The following is a 15,378-nucleotide window of genomic DNA, read 5'->3' as shown; positions in this document are numbered from 1 at the left end:
TATATACAAATATATTAAAACGACTAAGTGTGTTTTGTGTGATTATTTTTATTTGAATCGCCAGGACTTGATGCTTCCTGTCTGGGAGCCTCAATGAGCGAGTTGCAGAAAACATAGCCGCATCCCTGCAACTGGTCCTTTCTAGCTGTCTTAGTCCCGCCCCACTCTGAAAAGACAGCAATTTTGTGATTAAGATTTTGCAGACCTGGCCTTCCACAATATAACACAAGACAGGAACAGCGCGTCTCGTGTCACTGTTGTGGTTGTCATCGCTGCCAAAGGGTTTGCGTTGAGGCCGCCCTCCACCAAAGTGCACGATGGTGCAGCGCTTAGAAAGAAGGCCTGAAGACACAGCGGCACACGTGTTCCCAATGTAGCGTTCGAACCTCGTGCCTTCGCTCGGAGGAAGTATGCATGACTGTGCATGCTCGCTCAGCAGTACATCAACACCTTGTGCATATTCACTCACCCAGTCATGCCTTGTGTCACCGGGAGCGTGGATGACCTCCTCCCCGCTGTTTAGAATAAGTCTGGGCAGCTTTTTTCACTCCCACATGTGTGAGCCATCGGTGTATTTTTTCCCCTCTTTTTTTTCCATCGTCGGATCACTTATTCAAGTAAGGAACCGTTCCTGGCCTTTTTTGTGTCTGATTTTGTCCACAAGTTATGAATTTGGGCCGTGCAAGACTGGTTTTTTTTTTTTTTTACAGAAGAAGAATTTACATTGCTGATAGGGTAAAAAAAAATAAATAAAAAAAAATCATTTTCCGCATCATATTTATTAGGTTTAAAGTCTTAAAGGTTCACTTTTATGTTAGATCATTTATATAATTTTTTTTCTTTATTTTTTTTTTAAAGTTCTGAAGAATTGTCGGGCTTTGAGCTGGCTCGAACATCAGATCACCTTCAAGAAAGAGCGGGAGCAGATGGAGCATTTAGCCTTTGTTGTCCGCCATCACAGTCATGTTTGTCCAAAGGCCCACAGGAGCCATAGACTTGAGTTATCCCGCAATCCAGAGCAGGAGCTCGACACCAGTAACATTTATGGACAATTTATTATTGATGTGCCCATTTGATCCTCCTCTTCACCGCGTGAAAAACCATCTGAACAAACAAGGATGGTGAAAGTCTACTGCATTAATATGGATTCCCCCCCACCCCCTCTCTGCTGCTTGCACTCGCTCCAAAGCCCAGAAGACCTCTTTAGAATAACTCAAACCTCGAACACGTCAAACTCACACCAAAATGCATTGGTCACGTTTTCCCACTCACAAGCCAAAACCTGGGTTTCTCCCTTGAGTGGAATTTACTGGCAGGAATAGATTATGTTGTGCTGAGCCTGATTTATTCCCCCCCCCCCTGCCAACTTTCACCGTTCCTTCATTTGGTTGGTGCAGACTCTAAAGATTACAAAACAAAACTACAAAATAAGGGAATAAATTATGATTATTACTATTGCCATAATGATATAATGATGATAACATGAAAAAAAAAGTCCAAAGTCCAAGTTTGAACCAAAGAAGAAACTTCTGTAAGTTTTCGTAAACATATTTTAATTTGATTAAATCCTTTTAACGCCATAAAAGAAGACATAATTACACAATCAATACAATATAATAAAATAAATATAATGCAAGCTGAAGTTTGGTGAAGACGACTGTACTTTATCTGCGCAACTTCACATCACAAATTTTCAGATTTTCAAAACATTATTCATTTAAAAAAAAAAAATTCAAATTCTTGATTATGGAACATTGATTTCAGGCAAACAGGAAGTCCTGTCTCCAGGGGAGTGCAGTGGTGGGTCGGTAACTTCCGGGTACAATGGCTAAGAAAAAGGCCGTTAGCCTCGGCGTTCGTAATTAACTCGGAATTATTTTTTTTTTAATGAAAAATGTTTAAATTACTCTCACGTTATTACTTTAAAAATGCTGTAATTATCATAATTTTTCGTGACTCATAATGTTACCTCAACCACTTAGCTAACTGTTAGCTTAGCTGTCCGTTCCGCTGTGAACCCGCCTAAAAAACATCCGCAGGTGTACGAGCTTCGACATAACGACATATGCAAGTATGACTCGAAAACCTTTATAGAGGAAGTCCTATTCAATCTATTGATGAACGCTAGCTACTCACTGTTAACATCGTGTATATAGAGATATCCCATATTCTGAATTTGCCCGCGTATTGATTTATCCCAGGTACTTGAGCTCAGTAAAAGGCGTCATTGACATCATTCAGGGTGGTTTTCCTGCAGCCACGGAAGAAAAGAAAGTTGCACTTTGGAAGCCCGTTTTCCATTGACATTGTCCTGTATCATCCATCCCCTAAAAGGTAATTGTAATTTGTGTGTGTGTGTGTGTGTGTGTGTGTGTGTGTGTGTGTGTGTGTGTGTGTGTGTGTGTGTGTGTACATATATATAAAATGAACTATATTTAGCAAGTCATTCTGCCCTCAAATAATGATTAATACAAAAGAGGTGTGTATGAACGTAGCTTCAACACATGCATACAGTAATTGGCTGCATTTATACCAGTTGCTTATATTCCTTCATCCTGCGGCCTGTTTTTCTCATTGGACCCCAGCAACGAAGCACTAGAAGCAGGAGAACAAGAGACACTCGAAGGAGGACTGCTGAAGTTGCTGCTGTGCCGTTACTCAGCACCTGACCCGCCTCAACCAGTACTGTTGTGTTTCCTCTGTAGGTTCCCTCTGACCCCAGCCAAGAAGGTGAAATGATGCACTGAGAGTCACATCCAGCGTGTAGAGCCACTCGGGAGTCCCCTCTGCTGGCCGAGGCTGCCGCTCTGTCAGCCCTGGGGAGAGGGAGTGGACCCTTTCGTGCCATGTTCACAGAGGCACGTCACAGGCCATTTGTCATGGTAAGCATGTGTGTGTGTAAGCGTGCGTGTGCATGGGGGGGGGGGACAACACAGAAATGGTCCCATCTCAGTTCCTGCCGCAGTCTTCTGGTTTGTCTCCGTTGGCCCACAACAGTGTGCCAGTGTGATTTGGGTGTCGGTGTAATGCGGGAACATTTTGGAACATTTTGGGTTTTCATAAATTGAGATGAGCATCGTCCTGTATGAACGTTGTGTGACATTTATTTTTCAGAGCAGCTAGTTACTGCAGATAACCGTGTACAAATCCAAGCCTGTATGAATTAACATTGTAATTAGATAGTAGAGTTTTACCCACCTATTACATCACATCATAAACAACTGCAGCTGACCTGCTGATTTGTGTTTCTTTCGCTATCGGTTTGAAAATGTTGCTCAACGCAGTTTGCTTTGTGTCTATGTATACGTTCATCTATTTTGCATTAGATATATGTAGTAAAGGCCTTCATCATTTTGCCATGTCCGTAATGATCACACTGTCAGGGGGAAGCTTAGGTCTCGTTCTGCTGCTCACCACCAGGGGGACATTGGGCCAGTTGATATTTTCTAAAAGGGCCAAAGAATTTTACCGCTGTAACCTTTGACCTCTTGCTTCTAAAGCTAAAGTAGCTCCTCTCTCAGTCTAAATAACCATTTATGTGAAGAGGTTCTTTTTGTCAAAGGTCCCACTATCTGCCCATTTTCATATTGTTTTATTTCATGCTGGACTCCAGCGAAACAGCCTTGCATGTTTAATTATTCACAGACCTCTTTACATCTCCACAAAACATACTTAGCCCGCTGTTTACAGTCTCCTGCAACAACGCTTGGGTATTAGCGCCCTTGCTAACCGACAGGGTGAAACTGTCACCGAGGTCTAGATGAAATATCAGCGCTGTCATCGACATCACAAAGTGCAGATTATGGAACGGTCTTTAGCATGCACTCCCTTAAAAGTGAAGCAAACCGGATAAGTAAAAGAATGGACATTTCTCTCTTACTCGTGGGGGGGGTTCACGGACAGGCTAGAGACACATGCTGCTCAAGGGAGCTTAAAAAAAGGAAGATTCCACTATAGATGTCGGACAGATGTGCTTTCTCAAGGATGGTGGCAGAGCTCAAGTGAAATGGAGCATAAGCCCAGGGGATCAATACACCCCAGCGTGAGTCAACAGCAGAGACACACACGGAGCGCTGCTTCCTTCCACAGAGGAAATGTTCAGTCCATAAATATTTAGAGTTTGCTAATTGAAAGAATCTGCGCCGCTTCAATTTTTTTCCCCCCCGCTCTGGGTTTTCTTTAAACACCGCGTTCGTATGGATTCTTTGTGTAGTTGTCTGCCCCTTTGTTCGTCCGTGCCAAGTGAAATGAGCTGAGGCCCTCTCGTAAACATGGCGCCGGACCCGCGCTCCTCCTTCGAGGCCGCGCAGGGCGCGCAGGGGTTGGGTTCGATCGGCCAACAGCCGGCCGACGGTTTTTCATGATTTATTTATTTATTTTTGTCTTCGCTCTGCCACATTGCAGCGCCGCAATCTGGCTCCCCGGCTGCACACGCAAGGCCGGCCCCGGATGTGCTTTTATGTCGGCAAACACCCGGCCGTCCGCAGACTGCCGCTCCATCGGAGTGAAAAACATGTTTGCATGTCACCGTGTTTGCATTTAGAATTAAAGATTGATGCGTGTAGGTGTTTAGCACGGCGCACACACGTCTCGCTGTGTAGCAGACTGGCGTGCCGCAGCCTTCGGGAGGACGCTCGCTTGCTCGCTCGCTCACGAGACCCCCGCCGTAGAGTGGCTCTGCAAGGCTGCTTTGTCACACCAGCGCCGACGGCAGAAGCGGACGAATGGAAACGGAAGGCGTGCCGTTGCATGAGGCGGCGGGGAGGCGCTGCACGTTCAGCGCGTGGCTCCGCCTCTGTGCGCAGCTCATTTAGCCTCAGACTGCAGCGTGTATAGCGTGGTGTGTGTGTGTGTGTGTGTGTGTGTGTGTGTGTGTGTGTGTGTGTGTGTGTGTGTGTGTGTGTGTGTGTGTGTGTGTGTGTGTGTGTGTGTGTGTGTGTGTGTGTGTGTGTGTGTGTTTAAAGCCCTTCCACATTTACATGCTAGACTGATTGTTGCGCTATCGCGGCGTGCACTGATGAGTTATGCATAGCTGAGCGGATGGGGCAACGTGTCTGCTGGAAACGCCATCAGTGCAGTGGATTGCAGATCAGAGTTCCGTGTGCGTGCAGGACTCCTCCTAACCCCCCCCCCCCCCCCCCCTCGCCCACCACCCTTTATCCCGAACCCCTCTCAGACGGTCCTCTAAATGCGCCGCTCCTCCGCTCATAATTGACTTGAGGCTCCCCGGGGACAGGTTTCATGTCACACGCCCCACTTAAATATTAACCAATGAGGCTTCATCGTCCGTGCGGCGGTGCTTTGCCCCAGTTTACCAGCCTACGCAGGAAATCCTTGCGTGTTGATGATTGAAGGGTCTTCTTCACTACCCTTTCATTTCGACGGTTCGGTTTGCCGGAACTTTGCAGAAACAATGGACTGGTAACAGGGGAAACCGCCCTTGTCTGCTAGCGCTGCGGTCCGGCTGGCCCGGTGTGGGACTGTGTGACTCGCCCTCATCCAAAGTCTGCTGAGGGGTTCCTGGGTTCCGCACCGGGCCAGCTGGTCGACGGCAGGTGCGCCGATCCTTCCGTCACACGTTCACATTCCCGTTCAAGTCTTTACGATGTTTCACAGACGGCCAGAACACAGAGGAAAAGGAGGCCGGTGTTGCTTTAAGGGTCAGTTAACCTGTAACCCCTCTGTCTGGTTTTCGGTTACTGAGTGCTTGGGTTGTCACTTGTTGTTCATTACCAGAGGCCGAGTCTGACTCAGCATTTCAGGCGCCCGCCAGAGACTCCGTAGCCACGTCAGGCCCGTCATGGACTCAGACGCTAACAGAAACCGTTCCCTGGCCTTCGGGCGACCACCCGGCGACCCCACTGCGACCGCTGGTGCGTCTCCGTCGCCTCCTCACGTGGGCAGCGCGCTGGGCCGCGAGAAGACCGGCGCCTTCCTGCTCTTCTCGGGCCTCTTCCTGCTGCTCGCCGGCGTCCTCTTCACCAACATGGGCTGGCAGCACTACCAGGTGGACTCGGCCCTCCAGTGGAGCCAGCTCCTGGGCCCCATCCTCATCGCCGTCGGAGGCACCTTCATGCTCGCCAGCGTCTGCAGGTCGACCTTCAGCTCCCTGCTCACCTGCGTGCGGTCGGAGGGCGAGGCGCCGCCGGAGCGAGCCCCGGGCGGCCCCTCGCTGACGCTGAGCGCCGTCAACCAGCGGGTCATGCTCTGCGGGGGCACGGCGGTGCTGAGCATTCCGCCGCCGTACAGCTTGGTGAACCGGGAGGCGCGCCCGGGCAGGGAGCCGCCGGTGCCGTCGTGCGACTCGTCTCGCTGCGCGCACAACGCTGCGTTTTCAATGGCGGAGGAAGGACGCTCGCCACATGCAGCGGAGACGGATGGCAGACGTGGCAGGTGAGTCACAGCTGTTGTACTTTAGCTTGGTTCAGTGCTGTGGTTCCAACCTGGTCGACTCTCAAGACCCTCATTTCCCCCTGCAGTGAAGTTGTGACACTCAAATTATTATTCCACAAAAATCTAAACGCTGGCCCACCTTCTGTCAAGTCTCGTAGGTAAAGTGTTAAAATGGGTTCATTGGATTGTACGTCCTGCAAAATAAATGTCCAACATTTTCTCTACAAACATGTTCATGTTAAAAAGTAAAGAAAAGAAAAAAAAACTGCCCGCAAAGCCGCGACCAGTCAAAACAGCGGCCCACTTTTGGGTCGCAACCCACCGGTTGAAAAACGTTGGTAATTGTATTTTAGAATATGAACTGCTTTCTCATGACTCATGCATGATGATATGTTTATCTGTACAATAACTTCCAGTACTTCAACTTGTTTATTTTAGCATCAAGCTAATATATACTTTCACCGACTGGCGCATACTATCACGCTACCAGTATCTATTTAAGTTATACTTAAATTATACGTACCTATGTAATTATGTGTAACTTTGATTCCAAACTAACTGATCCCCTGTGGCGTCAGTATTGCTTTAGTTTGACCACTGCACTCGTCCATCTTGCCGACCTCGCGTTAAAAAAAGTTGTTTTTTTTTTAATTGCGTTGGACGCCATAACCAATCGCTGTGGCAGAATCAGGAAGCAGCTGCAGAAATCCAGGAAGTGGCCTCACCTGCGAACTGGACGGATACCAAAGAGACGGAGAGAGCGGACGCTGCAGTTGGGGCACTTTTGGAAAAGTGGGCGGCGGCATTTTGCCGTTCGACTTCCCGTTTTGGTTCAGAAAAGAATCCCCGAGCAGCGGGAAATGAGTTGGAGCGCGGAGCCGTTTCTCCTGAGCCTTCAGCGAAAGTGAAAATTTGAACACTTGACTTATCGCAGGGCAACGCCGCAGCTCCTCCTTCCGCCACTGGGGAAAGCACTCACACCAGACGTCTCGCTGCAACTTTTTAGGAAGCTCCGCCCCCCGCTGAGTCCTCCATTACAGAAACATGTCGTCTCAACAGGTCGTCCACACGCAGCCTGAGCAAGTGAGGCAGATACCCCCCAGATAACCCCTCCCACCCCTCCAGAAGCATGCAACACGCTGACACTCAGTGTCAAACAAAGTGGCCAAAGATGATGGAAACCACACCGCTCCTTCAGTCATGAAGAGTAAAACACTCTGTGGCCCATTACGGTATTACACCTTAGGGTTCTGATAAACTTGCCATTTCTGGAGCATTCCATTATCTTTTTTATTTAATCTGCAGCGTCATTATTTACAAGCTGTCCCTGTTTCTCACAGTCTTTGTGATATTTAGGAGCAGCTTCCTGCTTCCTGTCAGCACTAAGCATGGTTTAAAAAAAAACAAACACTTCAGGCGTGAGCTTTTAAAGATGGACGTGCGAGATTTTAGATTTGAAATCTCAGCATTACAAGCTCATAACGATCCCGCCATAAAGCTGTCGGGGGGTGGGGGGGGGGCATTTAGAAGCCAATGTTGACGAACCTAAACCTCTGCTTCTAGAGCACAGCTGCCTTTATTGAGAAATGAAAAACGAAAACCTGGAACCTCGTCGGAGTTCGGCAGAGCCCTTCTGGCATTGTTACGTCAGTACGAGAAGGTAGCCCGTTCAGCGCACAATCAACGGTCGAACATCAAAGACGTTTGGCCGGTGTTTATGTGCCTCGTTAAGGAAAAGCAGATTGTGGCGTGCGTGAGTTTGAATCCCCACCTGCTCCTAAACCGTCTTTTCCCACTAATCGTTGGCGTCCCATTCATTCTAAAATCCAATCAGATATCCTCGGACAGGCATCTCGTGCGGAAAATAACCCCCCCCCCCCCCCCCCCCAAAAAAAAAAAAAAAAAAAAAATGCAAAGCTGCCGGCAATTAATGGAAAGTTATGAGTTCTCGCTTTCGTTATTGTTTTAAGGTGATTGCTCCCAGCAGGTTTCCCAGGAAAGTAATTCACTGTAATAAAAACAGACAGCAGGAATAATACAGTTAAACTGGGAGAAGTAAAAACTGCTGGGCTCCCGCTAACTCGCCCGCACTGCCGCAACTCTTGACCCGCTCCGGTATGTTTCCAGGCAGGTTAATGCCAAATAGATCAAGGCAGGAGCTGCTCGACCTCTGCCTGTTTTTGTTTCCTCGAAAGGGCAAAAAAAAAAAAAAATTCTTCCTCACATTCGCTTCGGGCGCTGCTCGCCGCAGCCTGTGAACACTTGGATGTTGGTCAGCTCCTCTTTCCAGCGTGCCTGAAATTGGGTTATTTGGCTCTTTGCAGGCTTTGGAAAACCGCTTCCTGCTCTCCTCCACCACCTGCCTACGAGGACATCTTCCCGTCCTGCAGCAGGAGCAACCCGACATCATAACCGCCCTCCCAAGAAGCTCCGGTTTTACACCCGTCCTCCAGGTGACTCGTGCTATTCCCCCCAGTTTCCACAGAAGAACTTTGTGTTGATTGTTGGCGTCTCGTCTGTGTTTTCCTCTGCAAACACAAGCTCCTCTCACAGCCGCTATCAGGCAGTTACCGCAATAAGTATGCATGAGGTCATAAAATCCGCCGAGGGGAGGTTCCCCGGGAGAAAACCAACATTCGGATCGAGATTTATGGCTAAACGTGGTTTTATCAGATGGCTGCAGGGTTGTTGCTGTTTGTCTTTTGTTTTTGTTTTTTTCAAACTTGGATAGCCTCTGTGTGCGTTGACTTTTTGAGAAGCGCATGTTAACTGTGAGTTTGTTTCTTTTCCCCCCTACCACAGTTCAACACAAACATCATCAAGTCTTGGCCCAGTGAATCCAGATAGCTGTTGCAGCCCGAAACAAACAGTTTAGCAGAGATTAGATACTTTAAATGCAGGCGGAGGGGGGCGGGGGGGAGAGACCCAAAAAAACATCACAGACAGATTTGGCCGTTTAACATTTTGCTGTAATGGTTTGCATATTAAAGCAGTGTTTCTTTTTTTTATTTTTTTTTTATTTCAGTGTTTGCCGTTCAAAGAGACCACCAGAGAATAGTCACCTCAAAGTGGGCAAAAGAGGAAAAGAAAAATGTCAGAAATCAGTTTCCAATTACAGCGAGAGTTCTGAAACAAGGTGGCGGCAAGTACATAAGTCTTAGCCCTCTGCTAATAATTTTATGAGTATTATATATCCTCTGTTACAGCAGGCCCCGTGGTAATACAAGAAGCATGTGTTTCCGACATTCATTTGCTTTGATGCGTAATGAGTCTGCAGTTTGCGACGGCGCAATATTAAAACGTGATTTACGCACAGTTTCATCAATAGTTTTGCGCCGGCCAGCGTTTTGACATATGAGGGTTTTAATTTTTTGCGCGAGTGAAACTCAGAGTGCTCCTAAAGCGTGCGGCCAGCTTGGTTCGTCTCGGTGTTTTGCAGAGGAGCGACAGACTGTCTCTGACGGGTGGAGCGTCACTGCGCCACACGGGGGCAGAAACAGGGAGGAAAGCAAAAGTCGCAGGGTCAGGACAGAGTTTAACACACCATGATAATTATAAAGGCTTTTTTTCTTCATCTGTCAATGTTCTTCTCTGTCTTACTCTTAGCATCCATAGGTGTTTTATCGCACTGTGAAACCTAACATTTGAATTTCCATTTTATATTTCAATCAATCCCATACTTGGATGCACTCACTCACCCCACCTAGTTTTATTTTATTTAAGGTTGACAAGGTTGATGAATGAATCGTTCTCCGGGTTAAATGAGAACTGGATAACTCCTTCAAAATTAAATGCACGTGGCTTGAGAGACTGTGTAACCCAAAACTGCTCCAAACTTCTAAATCTAAATTCCTCTCAATAGTTTTCTTTGTGCTGGAGCGCTTTATTAATTTCACAAAGTATTTTTTTTATTTTTTTTTTTTAAGTTGAAAACGTGGCAGGTGTAAAATAATAAAAAGAAATAATGGTGACGATACGGCTCTGCTGGAGAGGCAGCGGCAGAGCGTTCACGGACTGAGCCTTTACTGCCTGTGCGCGTGTGCCCTAATCCTGCCAATTCAACAGTCGGTTGCCTTTAATAGCCGGAGCGGGCGGGCGCGGCAAAGCGTCGCGACTTCAAGAGTTCACGGTGGCGCACGAAACGCAGGGGACCTCCTTCAGACTCGCGCCTTTTGTCTGAGCCCGACGTGCGACCGCAGCGCAATGTGACCTTCATTACTTTTACGGCACAGTAAAAGCGCGGGTGGCCGACGAGGCCCATTATTCAGAACATTTTGGAACAATTGTGGAAGGATTTATGGGAGCTGGAGAACGCGGAGCAAACGTGCCGGACGTTGGCAGCGACGTTGGAAAGAAAGTCAAAGTGACTCCCTGAGGGGGGGGGAGTAGAGGAGGGAGGGAGGGAAAAAAAAAGACTGAATCCTGACGATTTGTAAAGTAATGACTAGAGATATTATAAATTAGGATACATCTGTAGTTTTCTGGTTAATGACAATGGACAAGCTTAATGACATCCAGCTGGAGAACCTTCAACAAGGGGGGGGGGGGGAGCAGCAACAATGATTTACTGTTATCCTCAAAATGTCCTCTTGTTGAAATTATTATTTGCAACTTCAAACTAAGTGCTGGGCAGACTTCGAGCCATTTTATTCAACAACAGAAGGATTCTGAGGTCAACAGGTGTTTTTCTCTCAGCTCTTCTCCTCACGCCGCTCACACACTGTGTTGTTGCGTGTTTTGCAGGGCCTGCTGCAGTGGCCTGACGGTGCGGGAGGAGGAGGAGGAGGAGGAGGAGGGGGAGGAGGCCTGAGCTGGAGGCCGTGTGCGTGCTCCAGCCGCAGCTTTCGCGGATGGATTTGGAATCCTCCGTGGCATTTTCTTTTCTTTCTTTTTAACTTTCGGAATCAAAAAAGAGAGCGAGAGAGAGAAAAAAAAAAAGAAAAAGCGGGTCAGGTGATCCCTGGAAATCCTGCTCATATAGAGTGCAGTAATTAGCAGTGACCTCGCTGTGCGTGCTGGCCAGCCGGTGCACCCAGCCATTGTGTTTGCATTGTTACGCCACCTTACTCTCCCATATGGCGCTTGCTAATGATGCCGGGCGCCCGCACACAGCTGACGCCGGCGTTTAGGCTGTAAGTTGAGCTGATTTGATTAAGGCAAGTGTGTTACGTAAAGAACTGGAATTAACAGCCAGCGACTGGGGGAAAATGAGAGGTGAAAGTGTCTGTTTTTGCTTATGCTTGCTTTGCAAATATATTTTTTATACATCATGCGCGCCTTTTGCTTTGTTTAAAGCTGTGAACGTCTCATTGAACACAACTGTTCCGGGGATTGTTCCTCAGTGTCTCATAAATAAATACAAAAATGACAAATATCCTTAAAATGTTGTATGTTGGCTGGTGTGTAAAAAAACTTCTTTTTTTTTTTTTACACCACGTTTGATTCAACAGTCTCTCGCTGTGACAAATTGTTAAATTACACAAAGCAGAGTCCTCAGCCCAAACCCAGAACAGTCTCGCCCGGTCAAAAATATCTACAGAAAAAAAATTAAAAAAATGCTTGGTGTTAACTTCCTGCTGACACTGAAGCTCTTTTGGACATTTAGGTTTCTTTGAGGAGCTCAGGGACTGAACAGAGAAACACAGTGTCACAAACATTACAGTAGTGCAGGGAGGAACTGAGGGAATAATCCTAAAATGAAGGGACCGTCCACCTCAAAAAAAAAGAAAGAAAACTAAATAGTAATGGTAAAAAAAAAAAAAAAAAATCGAATCAAAATTAAAATCAACCAAAATAATTTCTGTAAATTATTTAATCATTTCGTTGGAAAATACACCACAAGCAAAGTTGTAATTTTTGGCATTATAAATATTTTTTTGGAAACTTGAATTTATCAAGTGGCATGGGAGCAAATGTAGACACCGGGGCCCCCAAGGTGAGATGGTGGCCCCTGAGGTAAGCAGGGAAAGCCCTTCTGAACAAATTGATTGTTTAACAGCAATAAACAATCCCATGTCTGTTTCGTGAGAATACAGAGAGAGTCGGGTTCAAACTGCTCACAACGAGCTTCTGCCTGTATTTTGTATTATTCTGACGCCTGAGCTGGAAACTTTTTCTCTCTCCTTCATCTCTGCCCCCCCCCCCTCCAGTGTTATTTTTAGCAGCCTGAAAGTGGCTGTTTTCAAAAATAAGTTCTCCAGCGTAAATATGAAAAGGTCCCAGAACAGCCGTGGAGGCCTTCACCCTTTCTGTGTGTGTGTGTGTGTGTGTGTGTGTGTGTGTGTGTGTGTGTGTGTGTGTGTGTGTGTGTGTGTGTGTTGCTACACAAGACCCTGCTGCATCTACAGGGCACTGAGACGGGGGGGGTGTGGTGTGGGGTGGTGTGGTGTGTGGGTGGAGACGGGGGTGGGCGGGGGGGCGGGGGGGTACAAATGGATTCCATGTTTGCAGGAAAACACGCTGGAGGCGCAGGGAAACTTTGTTGTTTATGAAGAACACGTGAAACCAATCAAAAGTGAATTATCTTCCTGTTGTTCCAGCTTTTGTCGTTTGCAGCTCTGCAGTCGCGCTCGCCGGCGGTGTCACCACCCAGCGAGCAGGTCTGCGTGTGGAAGGTAGAGGCGGAGGCGCGTGCGCAACTCGCACGCACCCTCGCAACCCCCCCCTCGGTGTGGGGGGGGGCTGAGGTGGGGCTGTGTGCACATGCCTTTTTTCTCGAGGCTGCGAGTGGACGGGCTCAGCTGCCGTGTCGCTTTCTGGCTGACGGCTTCGCACTTGTTGCTGCGCTTCCTCTGATGGTGGTGGTGGGCGGGAGGGCGGGGGTGGGAGGGGGGGGGGTGCTCCTTGTTGCTCCTTGTTGCTCCTTTTCCATCCTGGACTTTGTGGGGAAAACAAAAAGGCATTTCTTCGTTCGTCTTTTGTTTTTCTGGCCTCCTTCAGCCCCTCACTTGCTCCCCCACTCTACGCATACACAAACACACACACATGCGCAAACACACACACATGCGCACATGCACAAACAGACACACTTTGCCGAGACAATCTTCGAAAAAACCTTGAGGGGATCCGATAAATAGTCGTCCCACAGGAAATGGTTCGCAGACCTTCTCGGGATAATGACCTATTTACAAACTCATCCACTTTGCCTCCACACACACACACACACACACACACACACATTTTTTTAATGTGCTGTATTTGGCAAAATGTCTTTTATGTAATCTTTTTTTTTAGCTGGCTCTACAGTTCAAAACAGGAAATCCAGCCTGTTATGACATCACAAAGGGCACTGATATCTCGTTGATTTTCCCCTGGTTGGCAGCCACTCCCTCCCCTGGACTTCAGGATGGGAAGTACAGGTTTTAAAATGAGCCATAAGCTGGGCCCTCTGACAGAAGGGCGACTGCATGTGTTTTCCAGAGCTAACGTGGCTAACCCTTTAGCTACAGCCTCCTGTCTTTCACCAACTGCACCCTCCTTCAGTAAACCCGCCCCCTGGATACATTTTACAACCACGCTGTCACCGCGGGTCACCTCCCGGAGCAGGTGTTCAGCTCATTGCGCCCGGGGTCAACGTCACCCGCCGCCTCGGTGGAAAGAACCGCGCCATAGGTGTTACGGGGGCAACCGCGGTGGACTTAAAGCGTGTCCTGAGTGTTATTACATGTGTCTTCTGCGAGGGGTCAGCGCCTCCACACGCTGCGGGAGGAGCCGTCACGTTGGAAGAAGAAGAAGGAGAGGGGATGGGGGGGGGGAGAGAATTCCGAGACGATTACACTGAGGCGTAAGAGCGGTATTTCATCTCGCGCACGTCAAGTGGTTTTAGTTCCCGCAGGAGTTGTGTCGAACTTTAACAAGTGTGTGTGTGTGTGTGTGTGTGTGTGTGTGTGTGTGTGTGTGTGTGTGTGTGTGGGACGGTGCAATATATTAGAGTTTCACTGACAAATGATGTCAAAGTTCCCCAGTGGTATGAACGGCCTGGAAGCACACCATGGCTTTCCAAGCCCAGCTTAAAGTAGGACTTGTAGAAAGAGCCGCTACAAATGCATGGAATGAGAACACATTTAAATATATATTTTTTTAAATTCAATTCAATTAAAAACATTTTTTTTTGTTTAGTCTGTAGATGCTTTTTTTTTTTTTTTTCCATTTGTCTGGTCTTTTCTTCTTTAATCTCCCTTTTAAACTATTACTTTGAGTTGTGCCGGCATTCATTTCTGTCTTTGTCTCGCAGAGAATATCTCGTTTTTGACACTTTGTCACTTTAGTGTTCTCTCAAAGACTTTTAACAGTTTAACAGTACGGCTGAAACTTGCTCCTTTGCGATGTATAGCTACACGTATTTATACATAGCTGGACTGTAATGACGTCAGAACTACTCAGCATGATAAAATCTATAGGAGCCTGTGGTGGAATATCTATTGTGATATTCAAAATATGAAAAAGGCCAAATCAAGAGATTTTTCTTAAGTGAGTGAATATTAAACATCAATAAAACTTTCAAAAATAATAACGATCCAATAGTGCTGCCGGCGTGTTTTAGTTAGAATCTGTCAGGTTGTGCATGCTTTTGTTTGTCTGTCTGCTTATTATTCTCAAAATTCATCATTAGGAATAAACCCCCCAAAAAATCTGCTGTTTGAAAAAAAAAATAAAATAAAACTATGAAGCTGCAGGCGACTGACTAAAACTTTGGTCCTCACAAGTGACTTGCACTTGTCTATTAAGCTGCGTGAACGCCGATCAATCTGTGATGTTTAGCCCCTCCCACCTCCCCCCCAGCCAGTGAAAGCAGCTTTCCTGGTCGTATGAATGGAGAAGGGACAGAGACTCGCTTATTTGACTTGAGCGATGCCCCGTAAGGATTACTCTCCCCGGCTCCCAGATTTCCTTCCATTCCACCCCCAGCACACACACACACACACACACACACACACACACCCACACACGGTCAGTGAATGCAACACTCAGTATAACGTTTCACAC

The 15,378-nt window shown here is 47.3% G+C and overlaps 1 long non-coding RNA gene across 2 annotated transcripts; it reads left to right on the top strand.

The window, feature by feature from the left end:
• The first annotated feature begins 1,801 nt into the window (after positions 1-1,801).
• Positions 1,802-9,311, top strand: LOC142882307 (uncharacterized). 2 transcript variants are annotated; one of them, XR_012925762.1, is made up of 4 exons: positions 1,802-2,071; positions 2,211-2,334; positions 2,706-2,882; positions 8,718-9,311. It is a non-coding gene; the product is annotated as an uncharacterized LOC142882307 (long non-coding RNA). The 2 variants fall into 2 exon arrangements; XR_012925763.1 differs by lacking the exons at positions 1,802-2,071; positions 2,211-2,334; positions 2,706-2,882 and adding an exon at positions 6,285-6,393.
• The last annotated feature ends 6,067 nt before the right edge of the window (positions 9,312-15,378 follow it).

The sequence above is a fragment of the Nelusetta ayraudi genome, unplaced genomic scaffold, assembly GCF_046127955.1.
Source record: "Nelusetta ayraudi isolate G7.1 ecotype Tasmania unplaced genomic scaffold, CSIRO-AGI_Nayr_v1 ptg000255l, whole genome shotgun sequence".
Lineage (NCBI taxonomy): Eukaryota > Metazoa > Chordata > Actinopteri > Tetraodontiformes > Monacanthidae > Nelusetta > Nelusetta ayraudi.
The sequence above is the reverse complement of the archived record's forward strand: the minus strand, read 5'-3'. Positions and strand labels throughout refer to the sequence as shown.